At 38.0% G+C, this 26,512-nt stretch overlaps 1 pseudogene; it reads left to right on the forward strand.

Annotated features, from left to right (window-relative positions):
- Positions 1 to 18,919: 18,919 nt before the first annotated feature.
- LOC136147874 (60S ribosome subunit biogenesis protein NIP7 homolog pseudogene) lies at positions 18,920 to 19,585 on the forward strand (annotated as a pseudogene).
- Positions 19,586 to 26,512: the final 6,927 nt, after the last annotated feature.

The raw sequence follows: 26,512 nt of genomic DNA on the forward strand, positions 1-26,512 counted from the left end.
AGGAAGGAAACCATCAAGCTTCATTAGCTACAATTTGCCACATCGAGGGAACAACTTTCTACCAATCCATCTTCAAACTCCTGGGGAAAATTCTTAGTGGCCCAACCTGGCTGTTAGATTTCTGTCCTTAGTTTTATCATCTGTGACCAAGGGATCATGACTATGAAGTAGAAGGAATCATCGTGGTTGGAAGTCTACTGTAAAAGGTCAGAGGCAGTTAGGGTCAATGTGTGCTGGGCTAATAGCCTGAGTCCCTTCAGAGCAGAGCCTAAGATGAAGGCTTATGTTCATGAAGTTTACTCAGAAATATGACCCCAGAAAACAGGAGTACAGGACCAGTAGGGAAGGAGAGAAAGACAAAATACAGATACATTATCAAATTCACAAATCTTACTCTTTCATTAATATTGGGTGGTAAAAAACCAATTTACCTAAAGAATTCATAGTAAAACATGAGCTGGGAATTACCAGGAGCCATCACTAGAGCTTGAGAACAAATGCAGGGTGGAAGAGCGTTGAGAGAGTCCTGGTGACGTCACTTGACCTCTAATTGGAATGTGCTGCGTGTCAGCTCTGTGGACCACTCTGTCTCTTTCCATTTTGGTTATGTGAACCAATTAAGTTCCTTATTGCTTAAGCCAGTTTGAATTATGTTTTCAGTCATTTGCAAGGAAAGAGTTCCAACTGCTGTACTTTCACAATCGCAGCGGTCACACTGTATCCTGATTGCTTGTGTCTTCTCCCGTAAATTGTCACCTCCTGTGCGTGTGTGCTAAGTTGCGTCAGTTGTGATCGAGTCTGTGCCACCCTATGGACTGTAGCCCGCCAGCCTCCTCTGTCCATGGAATTCTCCAGGCAAGAATACTGGTGTGGGTTGCCATTTCCTCCTCCAGGGGATCTTCCTGAACTCAGGGATCAAACCTGCGTCTTCCACGTCTCCTGCATTGGCAGGCGGGTTCTTTACAACCAGCATCATCTGGGAAGCCCTCACCTCCTGAGGTCAGAGCATCTTATTTCACTAGCATCTCCAGCACCTAAGAGAGCATGTGACATGTAGTAGGGAGTTCAGCATATGCTGGATTGAAGGACTAAATTTGTAATATTGACTTTGCATATGTAATACTGATCCTTTCTAGTTTTATCAATGTTTTTTAAAAATATTAAACCATTTTTTATTATTTAAAATAATTTATCTACTAATCTGCATCTAAGCATTCTGCAGTTATAGTCAGTCTATTGCTTTGTCTTAAAAACACCATTTTATATTTTTCTCCTTAATATTATTTCATACTGTCAATAATTTTATTTTCTATCCATCAAGATGGGCCATTGAGCTGTGATTTCAAATAGGTTTTTAGTATTAAATTTCTTCTTTTTCTTTTTGACTTTCTTTACCCATTTCTCCTAACCCTCATTAATACTTTCTCAAAGAATATAAGTGGGTTAACCTCTCTGGTGCAGACAAGAAACAAATGAAAATTTACAAGAAAATTTGATGATTTGATGAAACACACTCACTTAGAAAGAAGAGGATGGTTAGATGGAAGAATTCACATTATTTAAAACTATTCAATCAAAAGTATATCTTCATAGACCATTTTTTCTTTTTAACTATAACAGGGCTAAAATGATAATAAAGGGAACTTCCCTAGTGGTCCAGCGGTTAAAACTCCATGCTCTAGGGACCATGGGTTTGGTCCCTGGTCAGAGAAATAACATCCCGCACAATGCACAGCCAAAAAAAAAAAAAAAAAGCTTAATAAAAGTCTAGCTATAATTGATTGATTTAAAGTGCAGTTAATGTAATGGAAATTTTTTTTCTATGTAAAATGAAAATATTTTACATAGAAAAAAATGTAAAATATGTCTTCCCAGGTGTCACAGAGGTAAAGAATCCACTTGCCAATGCAGGAGATGGAAAGAGACTCAGGTTCCATCCTGGGTCAGGAAGATTCCCCGAAGGAGGATATGGCAGCCCACGACAGTATTCTTGCCTGGAAAATTCCATGGACAGAGGAGCCTGGTGGGCCACAGTCCACGGGATCACAAAGAGTCAGACACGACTGAGCACACAGACACGGACAATGAGAATACGGCAAAGAGAAAACGCCATGATGTCAGTAATATTTTATTTAGTCCTAGAGGAGAGTTCCCATGAGCAATTATGATCGTATTGATTAGATACTCACAAAAGAAAAGCTTATTTTATAACTTACTGAATCCCTTTATATGGATTAATACCTCTTCCCTGTCCATTTAAAAGCTTTCTCAAAGAGAATCTATAAAGTGGGAAATTCAGGAAGCCCATAATTTTATCTAACTATTCAACATTCTCTCTGAATTTCTTGCACATGGTTTGTTGAATGAGAATTTAAAGCAATCTTTACGTGAAATCTTAAAAATTATATATAATCTTCCAGATAGAACTGTGTAGCCAGTATATGGGATATTCACTATATAATTGTACTATTGATAAGAGACTATCAAGTATCAAGTTTTATTCAAATACAGTTCTCTATAAGCCCACATCCAGAAAAACAATGCAGATAAACAAAAAGGAGGATATAGCTTAATAATGATTTTATGGGGACTACAACAAATTTTGAAAACAGCTATAAATTCTTTCCCTTCAGAACCCCAAATCCAAATATTTTCATTAAACCAAATCATTAGCAGCTAATACATTTTAATCTCAAAATAAACCTTCCTTCTTAGACGACTGGCAAGAATAAAACAAAAATATCTTTTTCAGTAAAAGTTCCAGACTGAATCAAAAGGGAAGGAAAAACAATTTATCCTCCTTGCCTTTTAGTAAGATTAAAAAATCAGGAGCAAATTAAGTCTGAAAGAAAGATAACTTTATAATTCCTTCTTCCCACATAAGGGATCAACATGTCAGCACTGATTTCCTCCAAACTTGATAATGCCCAGCATTTTCTGAGTGTGTTAGTGACCATGTTGGTGTGTGTGTACAGTCTGAAGGCTAAGTGAATGATTCACAGATGTGTTCTGCACATCTGCAAAACTGGAATGAGTACAGCATGACTCTTCATTTCCATAATGCTTGTCTTTATTTGCAAATGTTCACTCTGTATTTTCCCTTCCATGAGTCTTCTGAATATAGCTTGATTTTGATTAATCTTCCTTATAGTAACTTATATTAATTGTAGAAATTATTAAAATCTGAAAAAAATGCAATGCTATGATTCTTCAATGTGAATTTGAGGTTAGAACATTTTAAACTAATGACTCTTTCTGGTAAAAATGAAATATTTCACTTCTCAGATGATTTGTTCTATATGTAATTATTTTCATGATTTCATGTTATGCTTCCTGAGGTTTTTAAGCTTTATACATTTTTGTTTAAATATAAATAGCAAAATGTTGTATTTTGAATTTAAAATAAATCACAAACAAACAAATGAACAAACAAACAGACAAAAGCAAAACAAAAGCAAAATCACAAATATGAAGAACAAATGTGGTTAACAGTGGTAGGGGGGCAGATGGGGAGTGGCAAGTATGTGATTAAGAGTCAAAACTACTATGTACAAAATAAATACGATACAAGGATATAATGCATAGCACAGAGAATATAGTCAATATTTTACAATACCTTTAAATGGAGTATAATCTGTAAAGATATTGAATCATTATATTGCACACCTGAAACTAATATAGTATTGTAAATCAACTACACGTCAATAAAAAAGTAAAACAAATGATATATTGATAACTCTTTGAACTTCATAGATTTTCAAGCTATTAATAAAATTTATTTGTACTAAAATGTCCTTTCTGTAATTAACAAAGTTTTATTATATAATTATGTAGGTATACAGTCAGAATGTGAAAGGCAACTTTAAATCTAAAATCCTCTCTTGATTATTAAGAAATCCTCCTCCTTCCTTTCTTCCTTCTTTCCATCAATCTTTCATCCCCATTTCCTCTGTCTGTCTGTCTCTTTTTTTAAAGATGATCTCAGTCTGGAATAAACATTCTTGCGAAACTGGCCAGGAGTTTTGCCAAGCATAGTGTGTACACGTCAGCTGTTTTCTGGAAAATAATTGCACTGTGTGACAATGTCTATTATTTTAATTAGTACTGAGGAATGCCTCCAAGATATTTCATCAGGTCAGTCTGACAAAGGCAATGGCTTTTCATTTCCTGAAATGCTGATTAAGCAGATAGATGACGTTTGACATTTTGTAAAGGTGAACAAAATAATTGTTATAATTAAGCCAGAATTCACAGAAGTAATAAAACCACTCCCCACGTACACAAAAGGCTTTAGGACCTGAATCCTGAGAACAGGGCATCTTTTAGAGTGCAGTGTTCAAATTACCCAAAGGAAATAGTAACTGACCTCTATTTGTGGGATGGCCACTCTCTGGGAAGATCCTGGCATGCCTGGGGAGATCAAAGTTATTTTGTCATAAGCTTCCAAGGCTTAGTCAGTCATTGGGAGCTGTTATATTTCCAGGATACTTGCCTGTATTTCTGTGTTAAATTTAAGAAGCATTGACTCCAAGATCTGAAAAAAGAGCACTTTGGGCAACTGTTGAGAGCACACCTCCAGAAGCTGACAAACCTGAAAACAGTTTTTAATAGTGCTGGAGAGGGGAACAGAAGCTTTATTTTCTCTTTCCACAACTGTTCCCCAGAATCACTGTCAGATAAACTAAAGACCAGGACAAGAAATGTCCATTTGAAAAGGAAGACATTTTGTAATCATCATGCTGTGTTGCAGTGTCAATATGATTTTGTAATACAAAAAAGCACACATTTATATACTGGTTTTGTATGTCTTCTGTGTGAATAAAGGTGAACAAAGGTGGTTAGTCAGTTTAATTGGGAGGCTTTGTGGAGGTTGGCAGGCCACACCCTGTGGGTGGACTCCATCTCCTGTCAAAGAGGTGGTAATCTGACAGTCAGTCCCTCTGGGCGGAGGAGGTTTTCAGACTGGAACTGGACTGGTATTGGTTGGAGGAAAGGATTCTCCTCCTCTTCTGGGTCTTCACCTCTTAGTCTGAGTGAAACAGGAGACACTGGTCTGCGCTTGTGGGTGGTGGGTTCTGGGACACGGCATAAGCACTTAGACGCTGGCGTGTAGGTCAAGCCGGGATTCAGAAGTGCACGGCATAGTTTGCAAGCGTTGGCATCTGCGTGAAGGACTGACTCTGCGCTGCCTCCACTTAGCGTTTTAAAATGCTCTATCTTCCCATTTTTTATCTGGTTCATCTCTCCATTTCTGAGTGATGACAAGAAGTTCAACAATAATAAATTGTCACCTCTGCATTGCATAGGAACCCCGGGCCTTATTCAACGCAGGGGATTCAGGGAAGGCTACAGTGTGGGTCTGTATTATTGCCACTATCCCTTTTCATTGCCTGCTCCTACAGTGCTGCAACGTGGGGAGGATCTGCCTGGAATGTCCTCTCCTGTGCTAAACTCAGCGACAGGGAACCCTGCTGAGGCCCCCAAGGCCCAGGAGCAGTGCTCAGACTCTCGAAACCTGTGCTGAATTTGAGGCTCTCCACATACAGGGGGCTGTGTCTGCGTGGGCCTCGGGCTCCATCTGTGTGGGGGCCTGGTCCTCCCCTTGCCTTGGGGGGATCACCCACCAGGGTTGAATTAGAATAAGGGTGGGGAAGGGATAATTCCGGTTTAGTTAACTTAATTCAATAATTTAATTCTTTTTCCTACCCAAAGTGGCAGCACAAATTTCTCATGTTTTTTCTGCCTCTAAGTCCTACTCAGTAACTATATATAAGGTTAGTAACTATATATAAAGTTCCTTGTGTTCTAAACATAAGAAGAAGCAAAAAGGAAATTGGTGAGATTCTGTTTGCTAGGTTGGGCACATTAACATAGGAAACAAGCAGTTATTTCAATATTTTGCCTTTTTTTTTGAGAATGAAGTGATGATTAAAAGTATAATAAAGTATATAGAAATTAACTAAAGACTTTAAAGCAGATATTATACATATGTCCAAAGAACCAAGAAAACTGCATCTAAAAAATAAACAGAAAGTATGAGAACATCTCACAAATAAAAAATATCAGTAAAAAGATAAAAATTATTTTAAAAAATTCTGGAGCTGAAAACTACCATAAATGAAATTATTTGAACTGCCCAGGGGATAGGGCATTGTGATAGCCAGTCTGAGGAAAAGAAGGAAAAAAGCATAAGAAGCACTAGGGAGGAAGCAGAGAAAGCAGAAGCTTCAAAAATTTTTAATTAGATTGTACAATGATGCAGCCACTAAGGAAAAGTTTGGCAGTTCCTCAAAATGTTAAACACAGCTTTACTACATGACCCAGCACTTCTAATCCCAGGTATAAACCCAAGAGAAATTAGGCATATGCTCACACAATTTTTACATGGATGTTCTTAGTGCTATTCGTAAAGGTACAAAAGAAGTAAAGTGAAGTAAAAGTCACATCCGACTCTTTGCAGCCCCATGGAATATACAGTCCATGGAATTCTCCAGGCCAGAATACTGGAGTAGGTAGCCTTTTCCTTCTTCAGGGGATCTTCCCAACCCAGGGATCAAACCCAGGTCTCCTGCATTGCAGGCAGATTCTTTACCGACTGAGCCACAAGGGAAGACCAAGAATACTACAGTAGATAGCCTATTCCTTCTCCAGGGGATATTCCTTTTCCAGGGGATCTTCCCGACCCAGGAATTGAACCGGGGTCTCCTGCATTGCAGGCGGATTCTTTACCAACTGATCCATCAGGAAAGCCACTTAGCTTTCAAAGCCTCTTTAAAAGGAAATCCACTGCCACCTAGTGTCTAACTCTTAGAATAACTATGCTTAGAAATTTTTTTTTTTTAACTGATAGAACCGCTTGGTGGCACTATGGACAAGTACATTAAAGTCACAAATTTCAATTTATGGATTAGTTCTATCTCTATTAATAAGCATTCGTTAAATGTGACAAATACATTGCCTTTTTCAGATTATTAATGTTATATTTTCTAAGAAAGTCTGGCATATTTTTGAAACTAAACTCTCATAAGTGATGAGAAATCTAAACTTCAGATTTAGTTTCTGGTTTTTGAAGACTTAAAGCTTTAAATAGTCCACACTAGATTTCTTTCCCTCTATTCCCCCTTTTAGCCATATAAATGTAATCCAAACCAATTTCAACACAGGGGGAGAGGTTTAAAACATTTGTGCAAATAGTAAAAGACAATATGCAACACATTTCCCACATCACCCTAAAGAAGAAAGAGAAACAAGTCCAATGAAACTATCTGATAACAAGGGCTCTTTGTATTTAGAAAGAATGGTGGTAGGTGTGAAGGTAACTTATGCTTGAAGCATTAATCTAGTGGGAAAAGCCTATCTCCTAACAAAAACATCTGCCTGATATGATTATAAAGTTCGTTATAAAGTGACGCACAGTTTGGGTCCAAAAAAAATCAAGAACGCTACTATGAAGATTTTTGTAATTTATTGTATGAGCATACTTCCAGTCTTTTTTTTTTTTTTTGATGCCATCAAATTTTGTAGTAGCAGCAATGGGAAATGAAATTCATTCTATTTCCTATAATAGGCAGATTCTTGAAGAAATTGGTCTAATAAACTGACTTTCTTTATGGTTACACAAGGAAGAGAAGGATGAAACAAATCAATGTTTAAAAACATAACCCCTGGTTATCATACTCTAAGCACAGGAAAGCATCAAATAAAATTTTGGTACTTAGTATCATGTAATATCTATGTATTTATGTATCTATCTAACCATCATATGGATATACAGCCATAATGTCTACTATAGCTTTTGCAGTTTTGTAAGTCTAATATATTACTGGGTAAAGATATAATTATAATTATCCTATCAAAATACTATTGCTAGTGAAACAGGAAGACTAATTGCCAACATATTTTTTGGTATGTCCTGGTAATAATGATTAATATTTTTAAAGGTTTACAAGAAATAAGTTCTTACCGTTTATCACAGAGCAAGAGTTTTTTACTTGTTTGATTAGGTTTCTTTACCATCCCTTTTGGTCTCTATTCCTAACTACCATTCTACCATCATTCTCAACATTTACCTCACAGTGTTCTCCAAGCCTTACTTAGCTGAGAAAGCTGTGATCATCTGTAACTGTCAGAGATCATCTGTCAACTGATAGCCGTGCTCATACTTACTAATATATGAGCGTTTCCCTCCTTCCTTGCCTCATGCTCCAAGAACAATGTACTCCTCTTCCTGCTCAAAGCCAAACCCTCTCCCGGAGTCCTTGGACTCTTCTTCCTTCCCAGTCTCCACTGAGTGAACATCTCTTCTTCAATCATTCCCACACACCCCATCTTCCACCTTAGTTTTTCTACTGGCTCTCATCCTGGGCCCACAAACCTAAAGTCCTTTCGATCCTTCAAAAACAAAGAGACAAAATACCCCAGTGATCATTTTAAACTCTTATTGGACCTATTTGACACGTTTGAGAGAATTTATTGCAGCCTCCTTCTTGAAACCATCCCATGTTCTCTTTATAGCTTTCTTGTAATCCCTTCTGTTTTTCTCTTAATCTGCTCATTCCTTAAATGTTGATTTTTCCTTTGTTTGATTCTCAAATGTTTTCTCTTCTAACTCTGCATCGAGAATTTTTAAGCCTGCGGTTCTTCAGGGGTCCACAAACCTTCTGAAATGGTGTGCAGAATTTTGGGTATTTGGTTATGTATGACTTTTTAGTGAGGAAGCCTTCTTAAAGGTATACATGTCTTTCCATAAGGTTAGTAACCACCATTCTACATGGTCTTCCAAGGTAATCATAGTAATTGATTTAGTTTAAGCTAGTAACATACATCAAGTCCTAATTAAATGCAAGTATAATAATTTTCTTAAGTAACTTTCAAAACAACTGTATAAAGAAAGTGTGATAACCACTTTACAGACTAGAAAACTGAGGCATTGAGAGATTAAGGTACTTGGCTAAGGAGACATAGTTACCAAAGTTGGCATAGTTTTAATTTCCATTTATTCGCTGATGATTCTCAAGCTCACATCTCCAGCCTGTATCTCCTAAATCTTCAAATGCGACTCCTTAAGTCATTTCCATGGATGCTCCATGGGCTGTCAAATTCAACATTTCTGCATGCTGAATTATTATCTTCTTTCCCTAATCCACTTCTCCAGTATTCTCCATTCAAGGGCCATATTATGAGAGTCATCTTCACTGTTTTCTTTGCTCTCCTAAATTGGACCAATCTTTCATCCTACCAAATTTAAATGCAAATTATTGCTGCTTCAGTTCCGGTCCTGATCCTGTGGCTTTATGTATCAGTGTCTTACTTGCCTAAAATGCTTTGATGACATATCATTGTGTGGTGATAGGATAAATGGGATACAAGGACTTCCATGATCCAAAACCTACCTGTCTCTCTACAACCATCGCCAGCCTCTCTTCCCATCCCCCTTCAGTCTCACTGAATTACTTGGTGTGCCTACTAGATGTCCTGTTACTTCTCACTTCTATGCCTGTACTCATGTGGTCCCCTCTGTCAGGAAGGCACTCCACTTCCTTATTCATCCAGCTAAGTCCTACTCATCCTCAGGTGTCACTTCATGAAGACTTGAAGGCCTCCTTCTCTGGGCTAACACGATTTGCTGATGGAATGGATGAGAAGGGGAAGAAATGAAATGAATTCAAGGTTTTGGCCTCAGGAACTAGAATAATGGGATTTTTGTTCTTTGAGAGAGGAAAGACAGAGGCTTTATAGGCTAAGATTATGATTCAGTTTTGGACATATGGAGTTTGAATGGCTATTAGATTTCCGAGTGAAGTTATTGATTAGGCATTCAGCTAGGTGAGACTGGAATTCAGGGCCAGTGAGATGTACATCCGCACAGAGATGGTTTTTAAAGTTCTGAGACTGAGTGAGAGGACCAAGCGAATGAACAAAGATAGAGGAGAATAGGTCTAAAGACTTAGTCCAGTGGCATGTGTAGTGATAATCTGTTTATGTATATGTATCCTCACCAGGAGGCTCAGTGGTAAAGAATCCACCTGCCAAGCAGGAGACACAGGTTTGATCTCTGATTTAGGAAGATCCCCTGGAGAAGGAAATGGCAGTCCACTCCAGTATTCTCGCCTGGGAAATCCCATGGACAGCGGAATCTGGCCGGCTACAGTCCATGGGGTTGCAAAGAGACGGACATAACTTAGTGACTAAATAGCAAACGGTGCTTTCCAAATGATGAGATCATGGTGCTCTTGGGCTTTGTTTTAGTCATCTTTTCCTTTTAAGCTTTGTTTAGTAAATGTTTGTGGAATAGAATGAATGAATGACTGGATGGATGAGCTAAAATGGGTGATATTAAATAGGGGTCATCAAGTAAAACATCTACAGGACTCAAGCAGTAAATAATGCAGGTTAATGAAACATCGTTGACAAATAATATGGAGTGGTATGGTTATGGAAAATTGAGAAGTACATGTTTTCGCAAAAGGGGAAACCTGGATTTAGCTCCATTTGGTTGTTGTAGTTGTTCTTTATTATTAAGTCGTGCTCGACTCTTGTGACCCCTATGGACTGCATGCTGCCCACCAGGCTCCTCTGTCCATGGGCTTTCCCAGGCAAGAATACTGAAGCAGGTTGCTATTTCCTTCTCCAGGGGATCTTCCCAACCCAAGGATTGAACCTGTGTCTCCTGTATTGTCAGGCAGGAGAGCCATCCCTGAGCCACCAGAGAAGCCACATTTGACTGTTACCATGTACAGTCAAGGGTGGTCGATTTTTCTGATTTCAAGAGTCAGTGGAAATATCTGACTTTTTTCAGGTAAAATGTTCTGTGAGCCAACTCTGCAGGTCAGATGAAATTTGTCCTGAATCTGTTCATTATTCTGCACGGTCATGATCTCCAATCAAGTAGTTCAATATTATTTCATAGAAGAAGAAAAGCAGGTTTTTCTATTATCTATTATTAGATAGAGGGATACATTTTTCAGGCAGCAAATTACTCTTTCACCTTTTGGTTAAGATTTTAGGCTGCCTTTTAGTTCCAACAGAAAAGCAAAAAAACTGTAGCCATGAAGGCTGCTCAATAAATACTGTTATATGTATTCTGCTTTAAAAGCTATGGTTTTTCCAGTGGTCATGTATGGATGTGAGAGTTGGATGGTGAAGAAAGCTGAGCGCCGAAGAATTGATGCTTTTGAACTGTGGTGTTGGAGAAGACTCCTGAGAGTCCCTTGGACTGCAAGGAGATCCAACCAGTCCATCCTAAAGGAAATCAGTCCTGAATATTCATTGGAAGGGCTGATGTTGAAGCTGAAACTCCAATACTTTGGCCACCTGATGTGACGAACAGACTCACAGGAAAAGACCCTGATGCTAGGAAAGATTGAAGGCAGGAGGAGAAAGGGATGACAGAGGATGAGATGGTTGGATGGCATCACTGATGTGATGGACATGAGTTTGAGTATGCTCCAGGAGTTGGTGATGGACAGGGAAGCCTGGCATGCTGCAGTCCATGGGGTCGCAAAGAGTCTGACATGACTGAGCGACTGAACTGAACTGATTTATAACACTGGAGAAGCAAATGGCAACCCACTCCAGTATTCTTGCCTGGAGAATTCCCTGGACAGAGAAGCCTGTTGGGCTGCAGTCCATGGGGTCATAGAGAGTGAGACATGACTGAGTGACTAACACACTTGATTGCTTAAATCATTCCTTTAATTTTGGACCCCAGAGATTTAATTACCACATATATCAGTTTTCCCATCTTAAAAATGGGAATAATAATCTTTACCTCAATTATCTAACAGGGTTATTATGAGAATCAGATAAAATAATCTATGTTTAAGTGATATGAAAGGCTTCAATAGAATGTAACTGTGATGTGCTATTGTCACATCACTTCAGAGGTTAATCCAGGATAAGAATAAATATCTGCCTAAGCTCAGTGATCTTGGCCAGTCTGATATCTTATCTTTCTCCAGGCACTTAACTGTTTTCCCTCTAATTTTAAATTCTTATGAAACTTTGGAATTGAAAAATTATAGAATACTGTAATATGGGCTTCTCAGGTGATGCTAGTGGTAAAGAATTCACCTGCCAATGCAGGAGATGCCAGAGATGTGGGTTCGATCCTTGGGTCAGGAAGATCCCCTGGAGAAGGAAATGGCACCCCACTCTAGTATTCTTGCCTGGAAAATTCCATGGATGGAGGAGCCTGGCGTGCTTCAGTCCATGGGATCACAAAGAATTGGACACAACTAAGCACGCATGCAAAATATGGAGTGTCTTATTAATGGAAATTTTAAAATATTTCCTTCACTGATTATCAGCACAAACTGATACTCAAAGCATTAAAATTTCATTATATCTAGTTTAAGGAGCTATGACACAAGATACATATCTTAGAGCTTTACTAATTAAGTGTTATTTATTTTCTGAGGCTGATTTCATCCTTAAAATTTTCAGCAAGCTAGTCATAAGTACTTTCAATTCTACATGATTATGTTTTTCTGAAATTCCAGTTCATACATTGTTTCCTTGTGTGGCATTTTGTTATTAACAAAAAGCTAAATGGTTTTTTAAAATCAACATGGTTCAGAAGAACATACGATAATGTTTGCCATCTCAGTATTAGTTTAGTATTGTTAAAAGTTGGTAATGTTGTATTTTTCTTATTATATCACAAGAAGTATACGTTGTCTTTTATTTTCCTTTCCATTGTTTTCTTCTAAAATTTCAGTAAAGATTGCTTGAACATCACTTTTACACAATTCAAATCAGGTACAGATATGACAAGTTTGGTGGATTTTAGTGCAGGTTTTATTTTTATGATAGGGTCTCCAAGGCAGAAAAAACACTTTTTCCTCCTAGTTTCTGGATTTATTAGTATAACTGACTTACATTATTATATTAGTTTCACTATAACATAGTGATTCAATATTTTTATACATTACAAATATTCACCATGATAAGTCTAGTTATCATCCAGCACCATACAAAATTATTACAGTATTATTGACTATATTCCCCTTGTTATACATTTACCCTTGTGATTCATTTATTTTGTCACTGGTAGTTTGTACCTTATAAACCCCTCATCTATTTTACTCATTCCCATCCCTCCACAATTAGCTATTTGTTCTCTGTACTATGAGTCTGTTTTATTTACTATGTTTGTTCATGTTTTATTTTTTAGATTCCACATATAAGTGAAATCAAATAGTATTTATCTTCCTTTGTCTGACATTTCTCTAAGCATAATACCCTCTTTGTCCATCCATGTAGCTGCAAATAAAAGAATAAAAGCTGCAAATAAACTATTCTTTTCACATATATATCTCACATCTTCTTTATCCTTTCATCTATAGATAGATACTGTGGTTGTTTCCATAACTTTGGTTATTGTAAATAATGCTGCAATGAACATAGGGCTGCATATATCTTTCTGAGCTACTGTTTTTGTTTTCTTTGGAAAAATACCCAGGGATGGTATTTTGGGTAACATGCTAATTCTATTTTTAATTTTTTTAGGAACCTCCATAATGTTTTCCATAGTGGCTGCACCAATTTACATTCCCACCAACAATGCATGAGGATTTCTTTTTCTCCACATCCTCACCAACACTCATTATTTCTTGTCTCTTTGATAAGAGCCATTCTGACAGGAGTGAGGTGACATTTCACTGTAGTTCTAAGTTGCATTTCTCTGATGATTAGTGATAAGCGCCTTTTCATGTGTCAGTTGGTCACTTGCATGTCTTCCTTGGAAAAATGTCTGTTTAGGCCCTCTGCCCATTTAAAAAATCTCGTTGTTTATTTTTTGCTGTTATTGTATGAGTTCCTTGTAATTTTGGATATTAGCCCCTTATCAAAAATAAGATTTGCAAATATCCTCTCAGTCAGTTGGTTTCCCTTTTATTTCGTTGATTGTCTCTTCTGTCTGTGCAAATGTTGTTATGTTTGATGAGGTAACATTTGATTATTTTTGCTTTTGTTTCTTTATCTGAGGAGGCAGATTAAAAAAATATTGGTACAATTTATGTCAAAGAGTATTCTGCTTATGTTTTCTTTTAGAAGTTTGATGACTCCAGGTCTTACATTTAGGTCTTTAAAACATTTTGAATTAATATTTATATGTGGTTTGAGAAAGTAATCAGTTTTATTCTTTTGCATGCAACAGTCCAGTTTTTACTGAAGAAGCTGTCTTTTCCCCATTGTATATCCTTGCCTCTTTTGTTGTAGACTAATTGACCGTGTAAAGGTGGGTTCATTTCTGGACTCTCTATTACATTCCATTGATCTATGTGTCTCTTTTAATGGCAGCACCATATTGTTTTGGTAACTGTAATTTTGCAGTATAGTTTAGAATCAGGGAGTATGATACCTTCAGCTTTGTTCTTCTTTCTTAAGATCGCTTTCACTATTTGAGGCCTTCTGTGTTACAATACAATTTTTAGGGCTGCCAGTCCTATTTCTATAAAAAATGCCCCTGGTGTTTTGATAGGAATTGGACTGAATCTGTAGATTGCCTTGGGTATTATGTCATTTTAACAATATTCATATTTCCAATCTATGAGCACAGAATACCTTTCCATTTGTTTATATCATGTTCAGTGGCCCTGGGCAAAAAGACCATTTTAAATTGAGGCAAAATAACAGATACATACAGTGTGAATAAAATTTGCAACTTGACTATACATCTCCTCTTCTACTTTCTACTGTTTAGAAACACATTTAGGATTAATGTTTCTTTGTCACATTTCTGCTAATGAAACTTAACAATTCTGAGCAAGCCAATACTGGAGTTTTCAGAATATTTTATAACTATTATTCAGAATAAATGTTTCAACAGAAACATTTATTCTGAAACTGTAGATTGGCTTCTTTTTAAGATTAAGATCTTACATTATTATTTTTATATAAACCAGATCATGGATGTTAGCAACTTTTCATTTATTTAAAAACATGTGACACCTTCAGGAATTTCTATTATAGACAACCCAGCAGTGTCTTTACCAGCATTCTATATTCTGCTTCTTACCAGATCCTACCACCCATAGACTCTTTAGGAAGTTTTCTTATCACAGGATTAGGGTTACTTATTAAATTATAACCTGTGCTGTGCTTAGTCGCTCAGTTGTGTCCAACTCTTTGCGACCCCATGGACTGTAGCCTTCCGGGATCCTCTGTCCATGGGGATTCTCCAGGCAAGAATACTGGAGTGGGTTGCCATGCTCTCCTCCACAGGATCTTCCCAACCCAGGGATTGAACCCAGGTCTCCCGCATTGCGGGCCGATTCTCTACCACCAGGGAAGCCCAAGAATACTGGAGTGAGTAGTCTATCCCTTCTCCAGGGGAATGTCTCAACCCAGGAATCAAACTGGGGTTCCCTGCATTGCAGGCGGATTCTTTATCAGATGAGCTATCAGGAAAGAATTATAACCTACTTCCTTTGAAAAATATTTGAGATAACTTACTGGATTGCACAAGTATAATAACATGAAGATTAAAGACATTATTTACAAGCAAAAGAAATTTAAAGTGATGAGTTATAACTAAAGAAAAAAGTTAATAATATACAGAAATATATGCCACAAGTTCCCACAAAACTGTTAAAAGATAACTACGTATTTATACTTAGTTCCAAACTTCTGATTAGCCAAAACTAAAGGGCAATATTATCACGTAGAGAAATACTGTCCTAATGATAATAATAATAAATAATAATAAATGTGGATAAAACTTAATAAACTAATGTTTTTATGGCTATGAAATTTGAGAAAATTTTCTCCTCCAATTTAGTAATTTGAATGCTTAAGAATAGAACATGGAATTCTTAGGAATGCAACAAGGAATCATGGAAAGGAAAATATTATCAACAATAGTCTGAAAATCAAAATAACTAGTTTTGTTTCTATAGTGCCCTTCAATGTAAGTTGAGAGTGTAAGGCCAAAGTACAATGTAGCAAATGCAATTCTCTGTAAGTGGGCAGTACAAAAAAATCAAAACAATGAAATAGCTCTCTTAATGTTTAGATTGGTCTGGGGATAAATACTGGAACTATTTATTGGACTGGGTGAACTTCATGCCCTTTAATTTGTCCTTCATGGATATTATTTCTTGTACTTTGACTTTTTTTAAATTAAAGCACAGTTGATCTAAAATGTTGTGTTAATTTCTGCTGTGCAGCAAACTGACATATGTATACACACACACACACATTCTTTTTAATATTCTTTTCCATTATGGTTTATCCTAGGACACTGAATATAGTTCTCTATGCTGTAAAGTAGGACCCTGTTGTCCATCCATTCTACATGTAACAATTTGCAACTACTAACTCCAAACTCCCAGCCCCTATCCCCAGTCCTTCCTCACTCCCTTGGATGCCACAAGTCTGTGCTCTACCTCTGTGAGTCTATTTCTGCTTCATAGATCGGTTCGTTGGTATCATATTTTAGATCTCACAAATAAACAATATCGTATATTTGTCTTTCTCTTCTTGATTTACTTCACTTATCGTGCACTTTGATTTTTGATAAAAGTTGGCCAGTGGTGGATATCTGATTATTTGACAAATGTTTTGGAGTAATTATTTAGTGTTACTAGTTGAAATACATATATTTTCAAAACTCATATACTTCAAAATGTATATATTTTAAAAATCAACTGAGTAAAGAGACATAAGAGAATGTCCCCTTATGAAAACTAAGGTGCCTAATTTAGACTTTGTATTGAGTTGGCATTGGCCTACCTCTGCAGAAAGGAGGTCTGAGAGCACTGTAGAAAGCATGCAGATTTTTCTCAGAAAACAATTCTGAGTGTGCTCCAGGATAAGGGCAAATCAATAAACAAAGTTCCAAAGTTCTACACTCTAGACCATGACTTTGACAATTTTAACCTGGAAAATTTTCAAAGTGGAATTACCCATAGGAAAATTTCAGAAATCCATTTGTGAAATGTCTGAATTTGACAGCTTTCTAGTGACCCTTCTGGGGAAAATGACTTGTGAAATGCACTGCATACTAATAAAAATGACTGACATGCTGTTTAGAGTTGTTGGATATAAACCAATTAAACCTTGGAGGACATCTGCCAGAAATACAAATTTGTGTTTAGAGACAACTGACCTTAAATGAACACTTTCTGACTATTACATGGTAGGAACATTGTGTTTTGCACCCAGAACTATCACAGAATATTTCTCTTTTCAGGTTTTTCTTCTTTTTTTTTCCCAGCAAGGGGAATTATACTTTGGTTATATTGTTGAGCTTAGTCTCTTTTAACTACTAATAGTCTTAATGAGACCGCTGTTAACTAGGTATTTGTCTAACAGTTAACAAAGTGTAAATATTAGATTTTTCCCACAACCACCAAGAAAGGTGAAAAATTAAAATAAATACCCAGAAACCTAAATTTCCACTTACTAGCTATATACCAAAACTTTTCATTCTAGAGGTTCTCTCAGTGACTGAACCTGTGTATAATGAATCATACTCAGTCACTTAAATGGCTCCTTTCCCCTGCCAATGACCTCACACTTTCCTTTTTATTAGTACTTCTAATTTAACTCATGTGTTGCAGCATATAGAATTCTAGAAGTAGATCAACAGACATCACCGTGGGAGGCTGGGGCGGGTGGGGAATGAAGGAAAAAAAAGTTGGCATGTTCTAAGGCTTTTAAAAAAACAACAACAACAACGTTTTCCCTTTAATTTCTCTTCAAACATCACCGTGGGAGGCTGGGGCGGGTGGGGAATGAAGGAAAAAAAAGTTGGCATGTTCTAAGGCTTTTAAAACAACAACAACAACAACAACGTTTTCCCTTTAATTTCTCTTCAAAAATTGCAAAAGCAGTATGTGTTTAGTGAAAGTGAAATAGTATAAAGAAAAAAATGAGTGTTTAATATTTTTTGTCACCTCCTCTCCCTGCCACCTGGGTCCTCCTCATCTCCTGGATCCTCACAAGCAACAAATGTTAACAACTTGGTGTATATCCTTTCACACATTTCTACATGCTCATTCATTCACAAACCAACTAGCACAGATGAAATTCCATGGGTCTTGAATTCAGCTGCTCTATTCTCTCTACAGACCTAGACTTGGACTCTCTTTTCCTTACAGACACTAAGTAGTTGCTGTATCAGCTCGGGTTATGAAATGAGGTGACGTAAGAAACGTCAAAGAGCACAAAAGATGCCTCTGGGATCTCAGCTAGAATGACTCAAATGGCTGTGGATGACTTGAATGATTGTGGCTGCAGATGTAACTCTACAACAGCCTCTCCACACATCTCTCTGAGGTAGAGAACTTCTGAAGAACCGACTCAGTTGGATTGTCGGTGGAGTGTCTGGGCCACTGCACCATGGCAGTCTTAGGGTGGTCAGACTTCATCTGTGGTGGCTCAGGTGGTTTCAAGGACGAGCATGGCTGAAGCTCCAAACTCTTTATGACCTCAGCTTAGAAACCATGTGGCCAGCTATGCTTGCTCCACAGCCACATGCTCACCTCCCTGAGGGAGCGGCCCACTTCCGGCCGCTCTGGCCACTGGGTCTCCTGGAAGCGGTCCCAGAACAGTGACACCAAGAGCCCTTCATCGTCCACCTCTCCGTGAGCAGCAGTGGCGGCCTTCGCTGTGGCCGACAGAGTGGTTGAGGATAGCATAGTTGCCGGCGCCGCCATCTTCTCAGAAGCTGCGGTCACTTCCCCTCCTGCTCACCGAGGGAGCTGGCTTAGAATCCAGGACCAGGAGCGACTGGGGCGCACTTCTGGTCTCTATAGTTTCTCGTTAGGCCGGCTTTCTTTCCTTGATCATCCTCCAGGCTATGGGGCGCTAGCGTGGGGGAACAATTGGAAAGGGGATAAGGAGGCAGGGTTTGAAGTTGCCAAGAAGCGGCTGGCTGCTGACCTGTTTCCAGCAAATGAGGTAAGATAATCCGATGTTCCAACCCAGCAGGAAAAGGAGACTTCTGACTGAAGAGGAGACCCATGTTGTGTTTGAGAAGATAGTAGAATACATCGGGGAGACTTCAGCTATGATCGACAGGCTTTATGACACCTCATTTCAGGTTACACAACGACCGAGTGTACTTCGTGAATGAGATGATCTTAAAGTTGGCTGCCAGTATCTCCAATGACACAGCTGGTCTCTTTGGGGACATGCAAGACCTACAAGTTTTAACAGAATAATTCTGGATTCCCTAGCACCCTATGCCAAATATAAAGTGTGGATAAAGCCTGGAGCAGAGCATTCCTTATTGTTTGGGAACCTTGTGGTGAACTCTGGACTTGGTGGAATCACTGAAAATACTTCTCAGTTCCAGGAAGTCCTGGTGTACTCCATGGCAGACATCCCTTTGGGTTTTGAGGTGGCAGTGAAGTCTACACAAGACTGCAGGAAAGTAGACCCCATGGCAATTGTGGTAGTTCATCTGGCAGACATTGGGGAATACGTGTGGCATGAAGAGACACTGAATTTAAATGAAATCATCCTGAGGATGTATGGCTGTGTGGAAGGGCCTGGCTTTGTTTCCTTTGTCTGTGGGCTCTGCCATCATGTTGAATTTTGTCGACACTCTGACCTCTTCAGGGACTTCTTAGTTTAATATTCTGTCTGTTAAGGACAAATACAGACTAGATTTTTATTATGCAGAAATGGCTCAAAAACAGTGTTTTGGATCTTTGTGATTGTGGAAAAATAGAATTTGTTGTTCAGTCGCTCAGTTGTGTCCAACTCTTTGCGACCCAATGGACTGCAGGCCACCAGGCTCCCTGTCCTTCACTGTTTCCTGGAGCTTGCTCAGACTCATGTCCATTGAATTGGTGATGCCATCCAACCATCTTGAAGAATGTCTAACTAGAATACTGTGTTTTATATTTGAACCCAAGGGCTTGTTGTTTTGAGTAACAGGTTCTAAATTGTTGGAACTGAGGACAAGAATAGCTTATTATCTGGAATAACACTGTTTTCCAAACACAGGGTAAGAACATGATGGATTTTCTTAATTAATTATTAATACTATGAAAGATAGATATTGCCATATCAGAATAGTAGACTGTATCAGGGACTTTACAAATGAAATCTGGATAAAATAATAAGAGAAGTTTATTCAGCTGATTTTCTTGATGGTAGGTGCTGTGTGGTATGGAAGAAAAACTTGCATTCAAACACCAGTTCTCACATCTACTAGCTATATGGCCTTAGATGAGTCATTAAACTTTAATAAGCTTCATTTCCTTTTTCTATTTCAAAAAACAACTTAATTGTCTTCCTAAGAATAGTTTTTAGAATTAGAAATCATGACACTAAAGCATGATTGCCTGGCAAATGATAGGTGTTGAATAAATGGTAAGGATTGTTTTTATAATGTTTATACTAGGTATTTCCTTACCATGAGTAGGATCTTATGAATATAATTTTATTATCTTGGCTTTTATAAGCAGTTTTTTAATCTTTCTTTTTCTTAAATGGTAGATTCCAGGCTGAATATTACTTTTATCACCTTGATATTCTAAAATGTAATTTCTCTTATAAATCTTTTATTTTTTACTTAAAAATTTTTATTGAATTATTGTTGATTTATCATGTCTTAGTTTCAGGTATTATATAGCAAAGTGATTCAATTATACATATATATATTATTATAAATCTTACCTTACCACTGAACTGAAGAAAAAAGCAGTAATCAGAGACCCTGAAATAGTAATTTGCTCCTCCATCCTTCCCCCATGCCTTCAAAAATTATTAAAATATTTTTAATGAAAAACATAGCACAGACAAAAAATTTTTAAACTACCTGAATTGTTAATCAACTTCCAACCTTCCTTCCTCCCTTTGCCCTCCTCCAAAAGCATATGTAAACTCTCTATTTTAACTGAGCAGTTCTAGGTGGCTTCCCTGGTGGCTCAGATGGTAAAACATCTGCCTACAATGTGGGAGGCCCAGGTTCGATCCCTGGATCAGGAAGATCCTCTGGAGAAGGAAATGGCAACCCACTCCAGTACTCTTGCCTGGAAAATCCCATGGATGGAGGAGCGTGGTAGGCTACAGTCCATGGGGTTGCGAAGAGTCAGACATGACTGAGCAACTTCACTTTCACTTTGCTTAGTTTAAATGCCAAAGGTGATATCTCTAAAAATAAAGCATTTTTCAGTTAAAAAAAGAAGAAATCATATGGTATTATGTGCTCTCTACCCTGTTGGTGGACAGACTCAGAAGCCCAGTAAGATCAGGGGATGAGCACATGCGCTCACCTCTCTATGGGAAGATGGGTACAGAATTTGTGATTACTCCCTGAAAGTTATACTGTGAAATGTTTATCTGAGAAGTTCATATTTGCATTCTGTCAAAGTAGAATATGGAAAAGCTAATAGCTAACTGATAATTTGTTTTGTTCCTTTAAAAGTTGCTCTGTTAAAAATAGAGCTGACTGTATTCTGAGTCTAACCAGACAAGACTGGTAGAGTGCCAGTAGATTATAAGTGTCAAAGTCACCCATCAGAGAAGACCTTGAAAAACATGGCAAGAATTCTTTATTAGGTACTTTATTTAGCTTAAGCTGTTAATCAGTTCTTCTAGAGGTGAAAACTTTCCTGGAACTGAGGTAGAAATAGGCCTGGGTCACAAAGTTTATGGTTATTGCCCTAAAAATAAAGTTAAGAAAAGCAACCTTCTCAGGTGTCATGACTTCCATGATCTCACCCAACACAATACTGCTATTGGATCTCCAACCCTGAATCTACTTTCATTAGTGTTTACAACAGTGAAACTCAGGCCCTGCACAATCATTTATTATACCTAAGATTTTATAAAGCAGCAAAAATTTATAGTAAAACCATGACTAAGTGGTGGCCATGGTACCAGGTGCTCAGATGTAACAGGGAATAAGGTAGCATGGCTGCCTTCAGAGAACACACTGTCTGGTGGGTGTTTCAGGTATGTGAACAGATAAATTGCAACATAAGGCACTGCTTGTAAATGAACCATGTGCCGTCAGGGGGAGAAGATCAACCTGTCTGGGTGTTCACACTGGATTAGCACCTATAGCCACTCTCTGTCCACACCTGAACCTTTGAAACTTATCTCTTACTTGGTCTTCTAGGAGGTCTCCTTGAAAGTCTTCAAGCCCAGTTTTTCCCTCTGCCTAGATTTTTGGCTTTCATGATTTTTTTTTTTTTTGGTCTCATTCCTAATATTCTCCCAACACTGTTTATTTATTTATTTATTTATTTTTTGTCTCTGTCTTCTAAAGCTTGAAGGTATGAGATTCACTTATTAAAATATATGTTGAACAGTGACTCTCTACTTGGCAAAGTGTTAGATGCTGGTGAGCCAGTTAGATAGGGTTCCTGTCTGTTGCAGGGATTTTCCTTCTAGTCAATGCCTCCTAGATTCTTGAAATTACGTGTCTGGCCTAGTCAGATGTGGGGTGGGTTGTTGTTGTTCAGTTACTAAGTCATGTCTGACTCTTTGTGACCCCTTGGACTGCATCACATCAGGCTTCCTTGTCCTTCACTATCTCCCTGCGTTTGCTCAAACTCATGTCCATTGAGTTGGTGATGCCGTTAAACCATCTCACCCTCTGTCGTCCCTTTCATCTCCTGTCTTCAATCTTTCCCAGCAATATGGTCTTTTCCAATGAGTCAGGTCTTCACATCAGGTGGCCAAAATATTGGAGCTTCAACCTTAGCTTCAGTTCTTCCAATGAATATTCAGGACTGATTTCCTTCAGGATTAATTGGTTGGATCTCTTCGCTGTCCAAAGGACTCTCAAGAGTCTTCTCCAGCACCTCAATTTGAAAGCATCAATTCTTTGGTGCTCAGCCTTCTTTATGGTCCAACTCTCACATCTGTTCATGACTACCGGAAAAACCATAGCTATGACTAGATGGACCTTGGTTGGCAAAGTGATGTCTCTGCTTTTCAGTATGCTGTCTAGATTTGTCATATCTTTCCTTCCAAAGAGCAAACATCTTTTAATTTAATAACAGAAGTCACTGTCTGCTGTGATTTTGGAGCCCAAGAAAATAAAATCTGTCACTGTTTCCACTTTTCCCCTTCTGTTTGCCATGAAGTGATGGAAAAAGATGCCATGATCTTTGAAAAACTCAGGGAAGCCTTTCTAGCTGGTGACATTTGATCTATTATTATTATTTTCTATTGAAAAAAATTGAAGTTTTTCTCCAGGTTGGGGTAGAGGTAGAGTTGGGGAGGGCCAGACATTTCATGCAGAGGGCATAACACATGCAAAAAGTAGGAAAGAGCATGGTGAATTTGGGAGATAAAGAGAGATTCATTTGAGAATGTAGAGAGGTGTATTAGAGTCAAGCTAGAGAAGTAGGTTGGGGTCATAATTGGAACGGCCTTGTATGCCCCTTCTGGTTTTTGGACTTAATCCCACAGGAAAGGAAGAGTCAGCAAACATTCAGAAGTAGGATCGTGACAAAATCAGATCTGTTGTACTTGAAGAAGATAAACCCAGCATGAGGGTCACAAGAGTGGTGGAAAGATAAGCAGCAGGGAGATCAGTTAGGAGACGGTTGCATTAGCCTAGATGAGAATGTGTGAGCACTTGAGTGACTAGATACAAAAAGGGGACAGAGGTTAATTCTACAGTAGTGGTTTAAGGTGGAATCAAGATCACTCAGCTAGTCATTAGCACAGAACGCTTGATGGACAGTAAGATCATGAGTCTGAGATGGAAGAAGACGAATGAGGAGCATATTTGGTGAGTAAGATAACACCAAGTTTTGTTTTGGATACTTGGCTCTTCAAGTGAAGATATTCAGGAGGCAGCTGGAGGCTTCAATCTGAGTCTAAAGAGGGAGAGAAGATGGGCTAGAGACCCATTTTTTTTCCATTTATTTTTATTAGTTGGAGGCTAATTACTTTACAATATTGTAGTGGTTTTTGTCATACATTGATATGAATCAGCCATGGATTTACATGTATTCCCCATCCCGATCCCCCCTCCCACCTCCCTCTCCACCCGATTCCTCTGGGTCTTCCCAGTGCACCAGGCCCGAGCACTTGTATAGACCCATTTTTTGAGAAGCCATAGAAGAGGTAAATGGAAAGAAAGTTAAATATTTGAGAAAGGAGGAAAAAATCAACAAAGATTGTGAAATCAGTGAATAAGGAGGAAAAGCAGCAAAGAGTAGACTCGTGGGAGGGAGGAAAGGTCAAGTAGATGAGTAGTGTTACTTTGCTATTGACCAAAGTTCTGTGTGTGCCTGGGTCAAGTGTTGGCACATGTGATGATGAAGGTATAATAAGGGCAGTTGTCAGCTCTGCTGCTTAGGTTGTTGCACCGATGTGTTGCATCCTGTGTGGTTTCAGGTCTTCATTCTTGGTTCTTGCGTGTCAGGATCAGAATGGAGTTAGAACTCTTCCCAGGCTGGTCTCACTCCCAAGAAAAAGAGGACCCTAGAAACTTGGTACCCCATTTTCCAAAAGTTGAGAAACATGGGAGATATAATCTGCCTCTTAGGAGATAATAGCATTCTAACTCTAAACCAGCCTTTCCATGTCTGTGCCTGAATTTTATCTGCCTGATGCATTTGGTTGAATATCACTTTTGTTTGTTATTATACTAGAGATTTTTTGAGTTAACTGTTATGCAATTTTATGCTGAAAAATGTTTCAAACTGTTCTGAAAACGTCCTCTCCAAGAAAGGGGTAAGTAGTTTCTCTTTCCTCATCAAACATAAATACACAGGCTGACTGGATGGGAAGACTTTTGCCCAAATATCATTTGCTTCCATAGTTTATTTGTTCACTTAATTTCCATTGGGAAGTATATAGATTATAAATGCTCCAATTGTTTAAGATGAGTCATTTAATTTGCACAGTCCTTTGTGAGTAGTGTTTGGCATCAAAGGATCTGGAGTCAGTTTTGATGCTAAGTGACACTTAATTGGGCGTGGTAGAGCTAGTTCTGAATGATGCTGGCTGAGGGCCTTAGAAGGATTAATATCCTGATACTAGATTATCTAGCTGGATAAAAGCACTGTTTGTAGATTAAAAGAGAGTATAGTAGCCAGGTGACCTGGGAATAATCATAACAGGGGAGGAAAGTCGTCCTAAAACCAAACCAAACTAAATCCAACCAAACATTTAGTCTGCCTAGGGAAGCTGATATGGGGACAAGGCTTAAGGGAGACTTGAAATTCACTTCCAAAATTTAGTCTTTGCTTGACCTCATTGTTATTTTCTTTTTTATTCCTTTTAAATGATACAATCTGTGAAATGACTCCTTCCTTCTTTTCAAAAATTAGATGTTAATCAGCAGCATAACTGAAGCCTTTCTTGTTTGGCTCTTAAATGAAAGTGCTCCATTATATGCATTTAACTGGGCTTTCTTTCAGATCAGAATCTGTTGTGAAATACAGTAGCAATCATGCCACATCTACTGGCTTGTATTTACACAACTATCTGTGTACAAGTTATATTTTTCTTACTTGATAATAAGTAACTTCAGGGCAGGAAACACTAGCTTTTCATGTATTTGTCCATCCATCCATCTGTCAATTTATAGAAAGTTTGAGTATGTGTCATGAGCTGTGATGAGGACACACTTTTTTCCCTCAAGGAGCTCAGTCCTGTTAGGGCCCTGGTTCCCTACCAGGGCTGAACACAAGAATCACTTGGGCTGCTGGGCTCCACTTATAGGAAGTCTGTTTTCATTGCGTGACCTGGGTATTGGTATATATATTTTAAAGTTTTCTTTCTTTTACTTTTTAACTTGAAAATTTCATTTTATTAGGTGATTCCAGGGAGCAAGCAGATTGAAAGCCATCAAGTTAGGCTGATAGGCCTACATTCTGTTATGAAAAAGGAAAAAACAGCATTTTGTTGGTACAGAGAAGAAAATATAATCACATACTTTAAAAAAATCTTTTACTCTTCATAGCACCTATCATAGGAGACGCAGTTTCCATCCCTGGCTCAGGATGAGGAAATAACAACCCACTCCAGTATTTTTGCCTGAGAAATTCCATGGACAGAGGAACATGGCGGGCTGCAGTCCAAAGGGTCACAGAGTCAGACACGACTAAGAGGCTAACCACAACACATCACAGCAGCAACTACACAGGACACAGGGTCTTGAGCATACTAGATTAAACATTTCTTTAATTAATGATCTTATTACCAGTAGGCTCAATTACCTACTTCATTATCATTAGATGATATTCTGTATTGCAATTAAATTAGGACAATTCTCTCATTTATTAATTGATTTTCTGTCACAACTTAGAGACTTTTGGGGCATTTTTCTTTGAGAAATAATGAATGTAGTTGTTGCTATATTTAGCTTTATAGATTCTTGACTTTATAGCTTTTGGATTCTTGACTTTATTTGATGAGATCTGACACATCTTTTTATGGGCAAAGTCGTGTTTTCAGTTTGAAAAACCTGATTTTTAAAAATCAGCATCTCTTAGTCGAGACAGGTTTTATAAATTAATTATGGTACAAGTAAATTATCTATCTTAATGTACTTCATCTGTTTAAAATTATAATTTCAAGTCCC

Source organism: Muntiacus reevesi, chromosome 16 (genome assembly GCF_963930625.1).
Source record: "Muntiacus reevesi chromosome 16, mMunRee1.1, whole genome shotgun sequence".
In the NCBI taxonomy this organism is placed as follows: Eukaryota; Metazoa; Chordata; class Mammalia; order Artiodactyla; family Cervidae; genus Muntiacus; species Muntiacus reevesi.